Source organism: Mobula hypostoma, chromosome 21, assembly GCF_963921235.1.
Source record: "Mobula hypostoma chromosome 21, sMobHyp1.1, whole genome shotgun sequence".
In the NCBI taxonomy this organism is placed as follows: domain Eukaryota; kingdom Metazoa; phylum Chordata; class Chondrichthyes; order Myliobatiformes; family Myliobatidae; genus Mobula; species Mobula hypostoma.
The window spans coordinates 17342145-17354924 of record NC_086117.1 but is presented as its reverse complement, the minus strand read 5'-3'; positions in this window follow the sequence as shown (position 1 = coordinate 17354924).

The following is a 12780-nucleotide window of genomic DNA, read 5'->3' as shown; positions in this document are numbered from 1 at the left end:
AGTAAAACTGGTAAAGAATACAGTGGGATAGAGATCAGTTGCAGATATTGGCGGAGAAATGGCAGATGGAATTTAATCCAGCTAAATGTGAAGTATTGCACCTTGGTAAGTCAAATGTGAAGAGATGGTACACTGTTAAAGGCAAGACCTTTAATGGTGTTTATGAGCAGGAGGATCTTGGGATCCAAGTTTATTTCTCCCTGAAAGTGGCTGCACAGGTTGATCAGGTGGTTAAGAAGGCATATGGCATGCTTGCCTACATTCGTCGAGGCACTGAGTTCAAAGGTCAGCAAGTTATGTTTCGGCTTTATAAAACTCTGGTTCGGTTGCATCTGGAGTACTGCAAACAATTCTGGCTACCCCATTATAGGAAGGATGTCAAGGCTTTGGAGAGGGTGCAGAAGAGGTTTACCACACCAGGATGCTGCCTGGATTAGAGGGCATGTGCAATAACACGAGTTTGAACAAACTTGGGTTGTTTTCTCTGGAGTGGCGGAGGATGAGGTGAGGTTTACAAGATTATGAGAGGTTTAGATAGAGCAGACAGTATCTTTTTCTCAGAATTGAAATGTCTAATACCAGAGGGTATGCTTTTAATGTGAGAGGAGATGTGAGAAACAAGTTTTTTTTTACACAGAGGTTGGTTGGTGCCTGGAATACATTACTTGGGATAGTGGTAGATGCAGATACATTCAGAACTTCTAGGAGATGTTTGAATAGGGACATAAATGTCAGGAAACTGGGAGGATAGGGACATTGTGTAGACAGAAGAGATTAGTTGGCCATCTGATTACTAATTTAATTGGTTCAGCACAACACTGTGGGCTGAAGGGCCAGTTCCTGTGCTGTATTCTATGTTCTGATCGTGAAAAAAATGAGCCATTGGAATTACTCGAAATACTCAGTGTGCAGAAATGAAGGGAGGGAAAGGTTGAATATTATCTAATTGAAAATTGTAATACTCATATGAAGGACTTGAGTTATAAACTATTTTTAAGAAGTGTTCACAATGCCATGATAATACTTAACTAAGTTTTGATAGTTATCAGCCTTTTGCCAATGCATGCTTTAGTTTAATTTTATTCAAGAATTAAAAAGTGTTCAAGGCTAAGGCAGTTTCAGTACAGCATTTTTTAAAGGTTGATCTTGTAGCTTCCCTCAATGCACCTGGAATATTTTGTATATAAAATAAAAAAATGTTTCTCACAATATTTGAAGATTCCTTAAAAGGTATGGGACAAATGTGAACAACTATATGCAGGACATTGTAAGAGAAAGATTACATATGTGAGATTACAACTTCTATACTATATAACATTTATTACACATATCTAGAGGCATGCATTAGAAATCCAATATAATTTACCCATTATTTCCCTTATCTAGCTCTATATTTTTTGGCTTAAATAAGATCAGATGATTAATCCAATTAGCTTTCAACCAATCATTGTATTTAAAGTTTTTTTAAAATCTTAGCCATACTAAGTTAAAAGAGGCAAGCTGGTCACTGAAGAAATGACATGGATTTTGCCAAATACATTCCTATTAACTGTCCAGATATAATAGTTTGGAAAGGCAAACAATTTAATTTTTAAAAACATTTCACTTGTATGGAGCAGACTAATTAGCACTGCATTTGTTTATTAATTTTTAAAATAATATATGTATTATTTAATAGTGATCATTCTGATTACTTTGTTATGGACTATACAGTCAGTAGGAACAGCACAGAACAAATTTATCATCCTAATGTAGGGTACAGTCACCAGTTTGGAAGTGAGTAATGGGCTTGAAGTGAGATCAGTACAGATTCTCATAGAGTCTCTTGAGCTACCCTGCTCTTCATGACTCTTCACTTCCTTTATCACCATCAGTCATTTATATTCCAAGGGGTGCAACTTGCCTGGACCTCTGGAGCTGGAAATCCTGTGAAATTGCCCATAAGTATGGCTGGAAATGCTGTCTGAGATGAGAACAGTCATCCAACACCAAAAAACAAAGTGCAAATTAAAGCCACAGCATGACAATTAAAACTGACAAACTTGTTGTGTATATAGTATATTGACTGGCTGCATCATGGCCTGGTAAGGAAACATCAATGTCCTTGAATGGAAAATCCTACAAAAAGGAGTGGATATGGCCCAGTCCATCACCAGTAAAACCCTCCCCACCACTGAGCACATCTACATGAAGTTTTGTTGCAGGAAAGCAGCATCCATCATCAGGGACCCGCACCACCCAGGCCATGCTCTCTTCTCACTGCTGCCATCAGGAGTAAGGTACAGGAGCATCAGGACTCACACCACCAGGTTCAGAAATGGTTACTACCCCTCAACCATCAGGCTCTTGAACCAGTGGGGATAACTTCACTTAATTTCACTTCTCCCATCATTGAACTGTTCCCACAACCTATGGACTCACATCCAAGGACTCCTCACCCCACGTTCTTGATATGTATTGTTTGTTTATTTATTTATTTGTTACTATTTTCTTTTGTGTTTGCACATTTGTCTTTTGCACACTGACTGTCCACTGCTGGGTGCCACTTTCATTGGTTCTTGGATTTATTGAGTATGCCCGCAAGAAAACGGATCTCTGGGTTGTATATGGTGACATATATGTACTTGGAAAATAAATTTATTTCGAACTTTAAACTTTGATTTACACTCACAAACACACACAAAATGCTGGACGATCTCAGCAGGTCAGTCAGCATCCATGGAGAGGAATAAACCTTCAATGTTTCCAGCCGGAGATGTGCTGATGTGAACATTATATAATGCGACTCACATACAGACTGGTGCTGTTGGCTCTGTTTGCCATGGCAACAGAATAGCATTCAAACCACGCGCTTGAAAGCTGCCTGTAAGCCAGAACTATGTTCTTGTTAGACAGTAACAAGGTTTAAAATCTTCCAAATCTAAGGTGAATTTCCCAAACACTTCCTAGAGTTGGATTAGAATATATATATTAGGGTGCAGTTTAAGTAGTATCTGAGATTTTCCTTTGAAGCGTAAAGAACATGCAGGTATCAAATTATTAGAGCTAATAAAAACATTCTACCGTGAAACGTTTTGCATTCTGCTAAAGATCAGAGACATTGTTGCCGATACGTACTAGAAGAGGTTCCAAATAGGCTTTTGCACTTCTGGTTTTCTCCATCATTATTTAATGGCGGAAAGGAGAATGCTGCCTATATATGGTAGCTTCACCCAGCCCGAAGTGGTCTGGAAGCGGTAGATCATCAAGTGAAGTACCTCTCGGTAATATCTGTAAGGGATAAAAGAGTTAATCTTTAATCAATGGAGCATACTCTAGTCGCCACTGACATTATTCCTTTATTTGTCCTCCTCAGTCATAATTTGTAAGCCTTTTGAACAGGAGCAAACCTCGGTGGCCTTGAATGTCACCAAATGTCCAAATAATCTGACCGTATAAGTGAACACAAAATAGTTGCTCCAACCTTAAATATGTTACCGGGGTGACGTGGTCGGTTACGTAACAGCTATTTTGCTACTTTAGTTAAGTACTTTAATCAGTAATGTTCATTTGCAAGCTCGGTGTTGTATCTGAAGTCTGATGTCAGACAATGTGGAATTGGCTTTCATCCAATCATGTTTCTCGATGTGTGGTGCAGTTAAGGACAGTTGAGAGGTACCTGACGAAGGGTCTCGGCCTGAAACGTCGACTGCGCCTCTTCCTATAGATGCTGCTTGGCCTGCTGCGTTCACCAGCAACTTTGATGTATGTTGCTTGAATTTCCAGCATCTGCAGAATTCCTGTTGTTTGAGAGGTACCTGAGTTGGTGTAGCAGTGACCTGTTATTACCACCAGATGGCGGTATTGACACATTAAAGATTCCATGGAGGGAATGCAAGGGGACAATGTTCATAGGTTCTTAAATTTATATTCTAAACATTGTGTTCAAACCTTGCATTGTAATATACTTTAACGTATTCATTACTAAAGTATTTTGGTCATTAACCAAGCACTAACTGATGACCCCTGATGAGCAAAGTAAAGCAGGAAATGTGAAGCCCTATCCAAGGTTGTCAAGCCGGGGAGTGGTAGTGGGGACAAGCTCCCACTACCTAAAAGTGTTCCTCACGGCATGCGCCTCAAATAGCCTCTGACAACCAAGTCCAACTCCTGGCCTTCTCATGTGGCTTAGCCTCTAAACCCGGCAGAACTGTTTCTACTGACAGGAGAAGGGGTGAAGGTGGGTCCTGGCGCCTTAAAACCAGTGCTTCGGGTAGATGGAGCTCGTCAGCCTGGGAAGGCAGTCCATCTAAGAGAGGGAAAACTCTGATTTCAAACCTCTGCTGCCTTGTGGCCATACCCACTGATGGGAAAGGCTCAGGAGTAACCCTGAGGACAAATCCGGAGCTGGAGTCCCTAAGGCAGTCCGACGTTGTGTTCAACCTCATTCTGGCAACTCCTGCGATGACACTGATGCCGAGCTGTATCGGCCCTAGTGCCCTTCCCTTGGACAACATCGGTGTCATGGAGAGGGGACACTTGCAGAATGGACAACTGCCAGTCTTCCATACAACCTTGCCCAGGCCTGCGCCCTGGAGAGACTGAAGCAAGACTTTCCAGGCACAGATCCATGGTCTGGCAAGACTAACGGATGCCATTCATTGCATAAGATATAACACAGAAGGGGAAGGATGACAAACAAATGTTGCAAAACGTTTTTAAATTACAGCAGTTAACACCCAGGCTATTTTCTGTGTTGGGATCTTTTATAAATGTTAAATAGTTGTGAAATAAAAGGTGCAGAAAATGAATGATTCATGTTGACTCCTCTCAGTATTACATATCCATCTGCTCTTAACTTCATCAATCCAATACTCCGTTGTATTAAGTCTATTTGTCCACCATTCCATCTATTACATAAAATACAATATAAGCATAATATATTTTATAAATTCCATGTGGATTTTATTGGAGGCTATGAATCCTTGATGCTGTTAGTTTTATTGATTCACCCATGACCAGTTTTAAAGTTTTTGAAATTTGATTTTAATTTTTTTACTTTTGACGACCAGCAAGGGAATAGGAAGACCATAGAAGGGAAGAATTAGGCCTTGGATAAATTTGGTATGATGAAATTGTAATAAAGCAAGTGTGGGGAATATGCACATCAGCAGTCTTGTGCAACAGCAAAGGCCTGATAAGTGCCAAGACTCAAATGTCCAGAGCCAAACTGCTGGAGGAACTCAGCAGGCCAGGCGGCAACTTTGGATAAGAGTAAACAGTTGCCAATTTGAGCCGAGACCCTTCATCGGGACATTCTGACAATCCTCGTGAAGGGTCTTGGCTCCAAACATCGACTGTTTACTCTTTTCCATAGATGCTGCCTGGCCTGCTGAATTCCTCCAGCGTTTCGGGTATGTTGCTTTGATTTCCAGCATCGGCAGATTTTCTCTTGTTAAGGTAAGGTACTGTTAGCATACAGAGTCGCTTTACCCATTTATAACTGCAGTCTCGAAGTGTTCTGCTGACGTGTCGGACATGAATCCATTGCTCTTCAACAGACCTCAGACCTTTAAACTGCAAAGACGCAGCTGTGGTTGTCAGATGGGTCTGCAGTGAATCACAACATGAAACCCACATCCAATTCATTGCAGACTGTACTCAAACATCAGATACCCTGAAGGAAAGAAGCCATTTTAATAGAGACTTTATGCTTAAATGATACATTAAATGAAAGAAAAAGCTAATAAAGTGGGGACTTAAATAAGGTAACACACATCAAAGTTGCTGGTGAATGCAGCAGGCCAGGCAGCATCTCTAGGAAGAGGTACAGTCGATATTTCGGGCCGAGACCCTTCGTCAGGACTAACTGAAGGAAGAGCTAGTGAGAGATTTGAAAGTGGGAGGGGGAGGGGGAGATCCAAAATGATAGGAGAAGACAGGAGGGGGAGGGATGGAGCCAAGAGCTGGACAGGTGATTGGCAAAAGGGATATGAGAGGATCATGGAACAGGAGGCCCAGGGAGAAAGACAAGGGGGGGGGAAACCAGAGGGTGGGCAAGGGGTATACTCAGAGGGACAGAGGGAGACCCTTTTTCCCGGCAGCCACGGATGGATGCTTACTGGAATATAATTCCATGAGCGTGACTGCCAGCGAGGCTAATTAATTTGCAAACCTAGGAAGTGATTGTCATTTGGCTGTTCAACTACGGAATGCACCACGTACTAAGTTAAGCCTTTCGCCCCCTTCTGGGGCACAGGCCGCCGACACCAGCTCGCCAGAGTCCTCTGTCCTGGCCAGTCTTTCACGTTGTCCCCAGGTGTAGCTCCATCTTCATCCTTTCTCTTTGGACCTTCTGCAACTCTGAGTTTTCCTGAGACGGGGCTGCTCGTCCCATGCCCGACCCTCCTCCTCTCACAGCTGGGCTTAGGTCCGTCCGTGGCGGAGTCACAGTGCACCACAGCCGAGCTCCCTTTTCAATGGACAGTGGCCAGGAGATGGCTGAGTATCCGTACCAACTTCCATCTGACCGCTGCTGATGAAGGTTCTAGTCCCGAGACATCACCTGTTCATCCCCCTCCACGGATGCTGACTGGCTTGCTGAGTTCCTCCAGCATTGTGTGAGCATTGCACAAGATTTGCTGCATCTGCAGAATCTCTTGTCCATGCGACCAACCCCACTGCCCCCATAATCCCTTCCCCAGACCGATTATACCCAAACATATTCTTCTCTAATGTGGAATATGGGGGCTCGTCGCAGTTACGTGGGCCCTTCTTGGTTTATTTGCTCCATATTACTTAAGCTGAACTGTATTTCAAATAAAAATATTTGAAAGAACAACAGGAAAGAATTCGAATCCATTGCATACTGATCGCAGTTTGATTTCAGAAACAGCGTAACTCTAAAGTACCTGCAAAGCTGCATCCTTAACTATACTTAGCATGAAGGAAACATGTTACTTCATTTTTCTTTATGAATATGAAACTGCACCCCGTCCAAGATTTTACAAAGCATCTGGGTCATTGTCCTTTAAAGGCAGGTGCAACCAAACTATTTCCCTCTCTCACAAAATGCTCGAGGAACTCAGCAGGCCAGGCAGCATCTGCGGAAAAGAGTAAAACATTCGACGTTTCAGGCTGAGACCCTTCATCAGGACTGAAAAAAAAAAGAAGTCAGAGTAAGAAGGTTGGGGGAGGGGAGGAAGAAGTACAAGGTGGCAGGTGATCGGTGAAACCGGGAGGGTGGGCGGTGAATTGAAGAGCTGGGAAGTTGATTGCTGGAAGAGATGAAGGCCTGGGGAAGATGGATAGGTAAGGAGATACGGTGAGAGAGGGAAATGGAAATGGGGAAAGGTGAAGGAGAGAGGGAGGGCCATTCCTGGAAGTTCGAGAAATTGATGTTCATGCCACCAGGTTGGAGGCTAAACAGATGGAATGTAAGATGTTGCTCCTCCTACATAAGTGTAGCCACATCATGGCAGTAGAGGAGGCCATGGACTGATATGTCGGAATGGGAATGGGAAGTAGAATCGAAATGGGTGGCCTCTGGCAGATGCTCAGTGAAGTGGTCTCCCGATCTACATAGGGCCTCACTGATATACAGGAGGCCTCATCGGGAGCAGAGTAGATGACCCCAACAGACACACAGGCGAAGTGTTGCCTCACTTGGAAGGACTGTTTAGGGCCCTGAATGGTGGTGAGGATGGAGGTGTAGGGGCAAGTGTAGCACTTGTTCTGCTTGCAAGGAGAAGTGCCAGGAGGGAGGTCAGTGGGGAGGGATGGATGGAGAAGGAAGTTGTGTAGGGAGCAGAAAGTGGGGGGGGGGTGGGATGGGGAGGGAAAGGTGCGATTAGTGGTGAGATCCCTTTGGAGATGGCGGAAGTTCTGGAGCATTATGTGCTGGACGTGGAGGCTGGTGGGATGGTAGGTGAGGACAAAAGGAACTCTATCACTGGTGGGGTGACGGGCGATAGGGTGAGGGCAGACGTGCATGAAATGGAAGAGATGTGGGTGAGGGCAATGTTGATGGTGGAGGAAGGAAATCCCCTTTATTTGAAGAAGGAGGACATCTCATTAGTTTCTGGAATGGAAAGCCTCATCCTGAGAGCAGATGCAGTGGAGACAGAGGAAATGAGGGAAGGCAGTGGCATTTTATAAGTGACAGGGTTGAAAGAGGTATAGTCCAGGTAGCTGTGAGAATCCACGGGATTATAAAAGATGTCAGTAGATAAACTGTTTCCAGTGACAGAGACGGAGAGATTGAGAATGGGAAGGGAAGGGTCGGAAAAGGAGCAGGTAAACTTGAGGGCAGGGTGGAAGCTGGAGACAAAGTTGATGAGGTCGACAAGCTCAGCGTGGGTGCAGGAAGCAATAGCAATGCAGTCGTCGATGTAGCATTGGAAAAGTTGGGGAGTGACACCTGTGTAGGCTTGGAACATAGACTGTTCCATGTAGCCAACAAAAAGGCAGGCATAGCTGGGACCCATAATAATCCTCCTGTGCCTCATTTGGAACATCGGGTGGCAACTTTGCTATTTCTTTAGCGGTTGTCTGTTTTACGAGGCTGAGTTACTAGATTGATGCTCAGTCCAGCACAGGTATATTACCATTCTAGCATGTCATAATTACACACCTGATAGACCGCTGACCTAGAGTACCAATAAAGTCAAGGTCTTTTATTTTGAACTTCAGAGACCATAGCCCAAGGTACAGGATACAATGCAGATTAAGATTAGGAGAGAATTAAATACTCACAGTTTGTCATGTAAGTTTTGAAAAAATATGAGTACTGTATAGGAATGTAGAGCAATACAGTGCAGTATAGGATCTTTGGCCCACGATGATGAGCTGAACCCTTCACCTTTTCCAAGATCAATTTAACCCTTCCCTTCTACATAGCCCTCCAATGTGCCTATTTAAAAATCTTTTAAATGTCCGTAATGTACCTGCCTCTAACACCATCCTTAGTAATGTGTTCCATGCACCCACACACTCTGTGTGTAAAAAAAAAACTACCTCTCACATCCCCCGCCCTCCCATACTTTGTCCCAACAGCATAAAATTATCTCCCCTTCTGTTAGTCATTTCCGCCTTTGAGAAAAAAAATCTCTGGCTGTCCACATGATCTATGCCTCTTAACACCTTGTATAATTCTCTCTTATCAAGTCACTACTCATCCCCCTTCTTTCCAAAGAGGAGGGAGTTTCAGTTTGTGTGCAGTGAGACTGTAGAATTGTGGAACTCAGATATTATTATTTTGACAGCTGAAGAGTCTTTAACATTGTGCACCAGAATATTGATTATGTTAACACATATGGAGCTAAGATACTTCAAACACTTGATGCATCAGCAGGATCTTTAATTAGAATCAGAATCTGGTTTAATATCGCTGACATATGTTGTGAAATTTGACTTTGTGGCAGCAGTACAATTAAATGCAAAATGATAGAAAAAAACTGTGAATTACAGAATATATATACACACACACACACACACACACACAGGTCGACTTTCACTAATCTGACTACCTATAATCCAGTTCCTTCGATAATCCGGCACTGATTATGCTTAATGTGATCCTTCTGTAATTTGGCATTTTCACTAATCCAGCATTCCTCAGGTCCCAATGGTGCCGGATTAGTGAAGGTCGACCTGTATATGTATGTGTGTGTGTATATATATATATCTATGTGTGTGTGTGTGTATATTTATAGATAGATAGATAGATAGATTAAACTGTTAAGTACAGTAAGTAGTGCAAAAAAAAGAGAGAAAAAGTCATGAGATAGTGTTTATGGGTTCAATATCCATTCTGAAGTCAGATGGCAGAGGGGAAGAAGCTGTTCCTGAATTGTTGAGTGTGTGCCTTCAGGCTCCTGTACCTCCTCCCTGATGGAAGTAATGAGAACAAGGCATGACCTGGGTGATGGGGGCCTTAATGATGGACACCACCTTTTTGAGACTCCGCTCCTTGAAGATGTCCTGGATACTACGAAGGCTGGTGCTCATGGTGGAGCTGACTAATTTTACAACTCTCTGCAGCTTACTTCTGGTAGAAATGAATATGTGCCAACTCAGTTCAGATCAGCTATTAATATAAAGCAGATATTTTAGTTGGGATATCAGTAGTTCTGGGAAGGACACATCAATACTTATTTTTGCTTCTATGTGAAAAGGTGAGTAGAGAGTTTCCTTGAATTACTTTGGCGCTGAGAGTGATTTTCCTTTAATAGTGCTAAAGGATTTCTGAGTATTGAATTAATGATGATAATGGCTTGTTTAAGTGAGTGAATATAGAGAAGGTATGTTTTTCCAAGATGGTATATAACTCGGAGATTATGTTAATCCTTACATGGAGCATGATATATTTATCCATTGAACTGGCAGCAGAGCAGCTTTGAGAGCTCATTGTTATTTTCCCCCATCTGCTGTAACGGGAATAATCCGGAACTGACAAGGAGAAGTATGTCTCCAGCCCTCCTACGCTCCCGTGGCACATTGCAATAAATTCCCCTATGTGAAGCCGATGTGAGAACAACAGGGCTCCCCCAGCAATTCCACCACACAATGACTTTTGGAATCTGATTGCCAGCTGCAGACACGAGGGCATCACCGTTGTCACGCTGATACCCGCCTCTGTGACCGATAAGGCTAACAGCAGGACCGGCATCTGTTGAGGGGTAAGAGGCTGGAGGGAGGAGGGGAGGTGGCCATTCAATCCAGATTAGCCAGACCTTTGCACCCCAAATAAATAAGCATGCACCTTCTGAGTTCTCCAGTCGGCTTCAAGATAAATATGGACAGTAAATTGAGTATTAATATCCAGTTTGTCACAATATTGTTAACTTACATGTGATTATCATCATAGTATCAATTTGTGTTTTCTGAATAGTCAGTGTATTTTGACAATAATAGAGTGTGATATCCCTGTTTAAAGGTTTTAATTTAAGCAATGGCTGATGTGGCATGAAACCACTACTACTACTATGTCGACTCAGGCTTAGGGGGCCGGCGTTGGGAGAGAATGGCGGCTCTGCAGGGTAAAGGAACACGGGTAACAAAATGAAGACCAAAGCTGCAACTGAAAGAAAAATTGAAAAATTTAAAGAGGAAGAAGTAAGAAACTGAAAGGGAGATTGAATGCAAAGAAAGAAGAGAAGGAACTCATTGGACAGGGATAAATGTCATCTGAATATTTTCATCCTGCTTTTGAGGCCAAGTGCACAATTATGATTTGTTTTCAGGATCATTCGATGCATTTGTCTTCATTGAAATGCGCATGTATTCGACCGTGGGAAAAGTCTCACGTCGGTGGGACCCGCCCATTCCTTTTTGGATTAGTGATTTGGATAAGATACAAGAAATTTCTCAGGTAACATGTTGCCGATAGTGAGGAGGTTGGTCCGGGGTAACATGCCGACAGTTATCTGAAGGTGAGATAACAGATGGAATTTAGCTCCGACAAATGTGAGCGTTTATTAGGGTCACATAATTAATGCTACAGCGAGAGAGCATCGGGAAATGGAGGAAACTTGTGGTATCATGTCTGAGGATCCCTGAGGAAGGCACATGGGATACTTACAGTCTGTAACCAGAGCACAGAGTATAAGAGCTGCGGGGCTATGGTACAGTTTTATAAAAACTTTGGTTGGGCCTTGTCTGAAGCGCCGTGTTGTTCCAGTCTCCTCAGCACAGGAAGAATATGAACCGATTGGAGAGGGTGCAGAGGAAAATCACCGGGGTGTTGTCTGGGATGGAACGTTCCAGTTATGAGGAGACACTAATGAGGGACCACAGTCATCACAGTGCTTACAGGTCATTCACAGCTTCCCAGTCTAAAGATTTCCCATTATTTTGGTCCTGCCAACCAATCCTCAATACATACCTGTCTATTACCCCCAATACTCTACACTCACAATTTTAAGAATTACTATATCACCGACTTGCTGAAAATGATAACCTCATGATTCCAATGGTTTTATCAAACATGATTTTCCCTTTCATAATTCCCACTGCTGCCTCTCAGGAGCTTGTACATTCTCCCCGTGACCGTACGGGTTTCCTCCGGGTGCTCTGGTTTCCTCCCACGGACCAAAGATGTACCAGTTGGTAGGTTAATTGGTCATTGTAAGTTATCGGTGATTAGGCTAGGATCAAGTTGGGGATTGCTGGGCAGTGCAGCTCGAAGGGCCGGAAGTACCTATTCCACACGGTATCTCAATAAACAAATAAATAAACCTTCTGGGACTCTGCCCAATCCTTTTATTATTTTCAATGCTCTGTTACCACTTCCTTAATGATAGATTCCAGTATTTTCTGTAGTATTGATGCCAAGCTAACTGACCTACAGTTCCTATTTTCATACTCACTACTTTCTTAACTATAAGTATTTGCTAAATTCCAATCTGTGGGAACTGTTCTGGGATCTATAGAACTTTGGGAGATGATGATTGTCCCTCCAAAAGGTTTGGGGTTATCAGATCCTGTGGATATATTATCTTTCAGTCCCAAGATTCCCTCCTCTTTACTAATTTTGTACTAACGTTACTTCCATTGGACCCATGTTCAGGAGGATTTCTGATGTCCTCCATGAAGACAAACGCAAAATACTTGTGAAATTTCCTTATTTTCTGCTAAAATTTCTCCCGTTGCAATCTGCAAAAGCTTGAGCTAATCTTTCCTTTTTATACTATATCTGTAGGAACTCCTGCAATCTTTTTATCTTTCTTCTGGGCTATTGTATTCTCTTTTCCTTTTACTTATTATTGTTCTGGTTATGGATCCTCTCATGATAAAATGGCG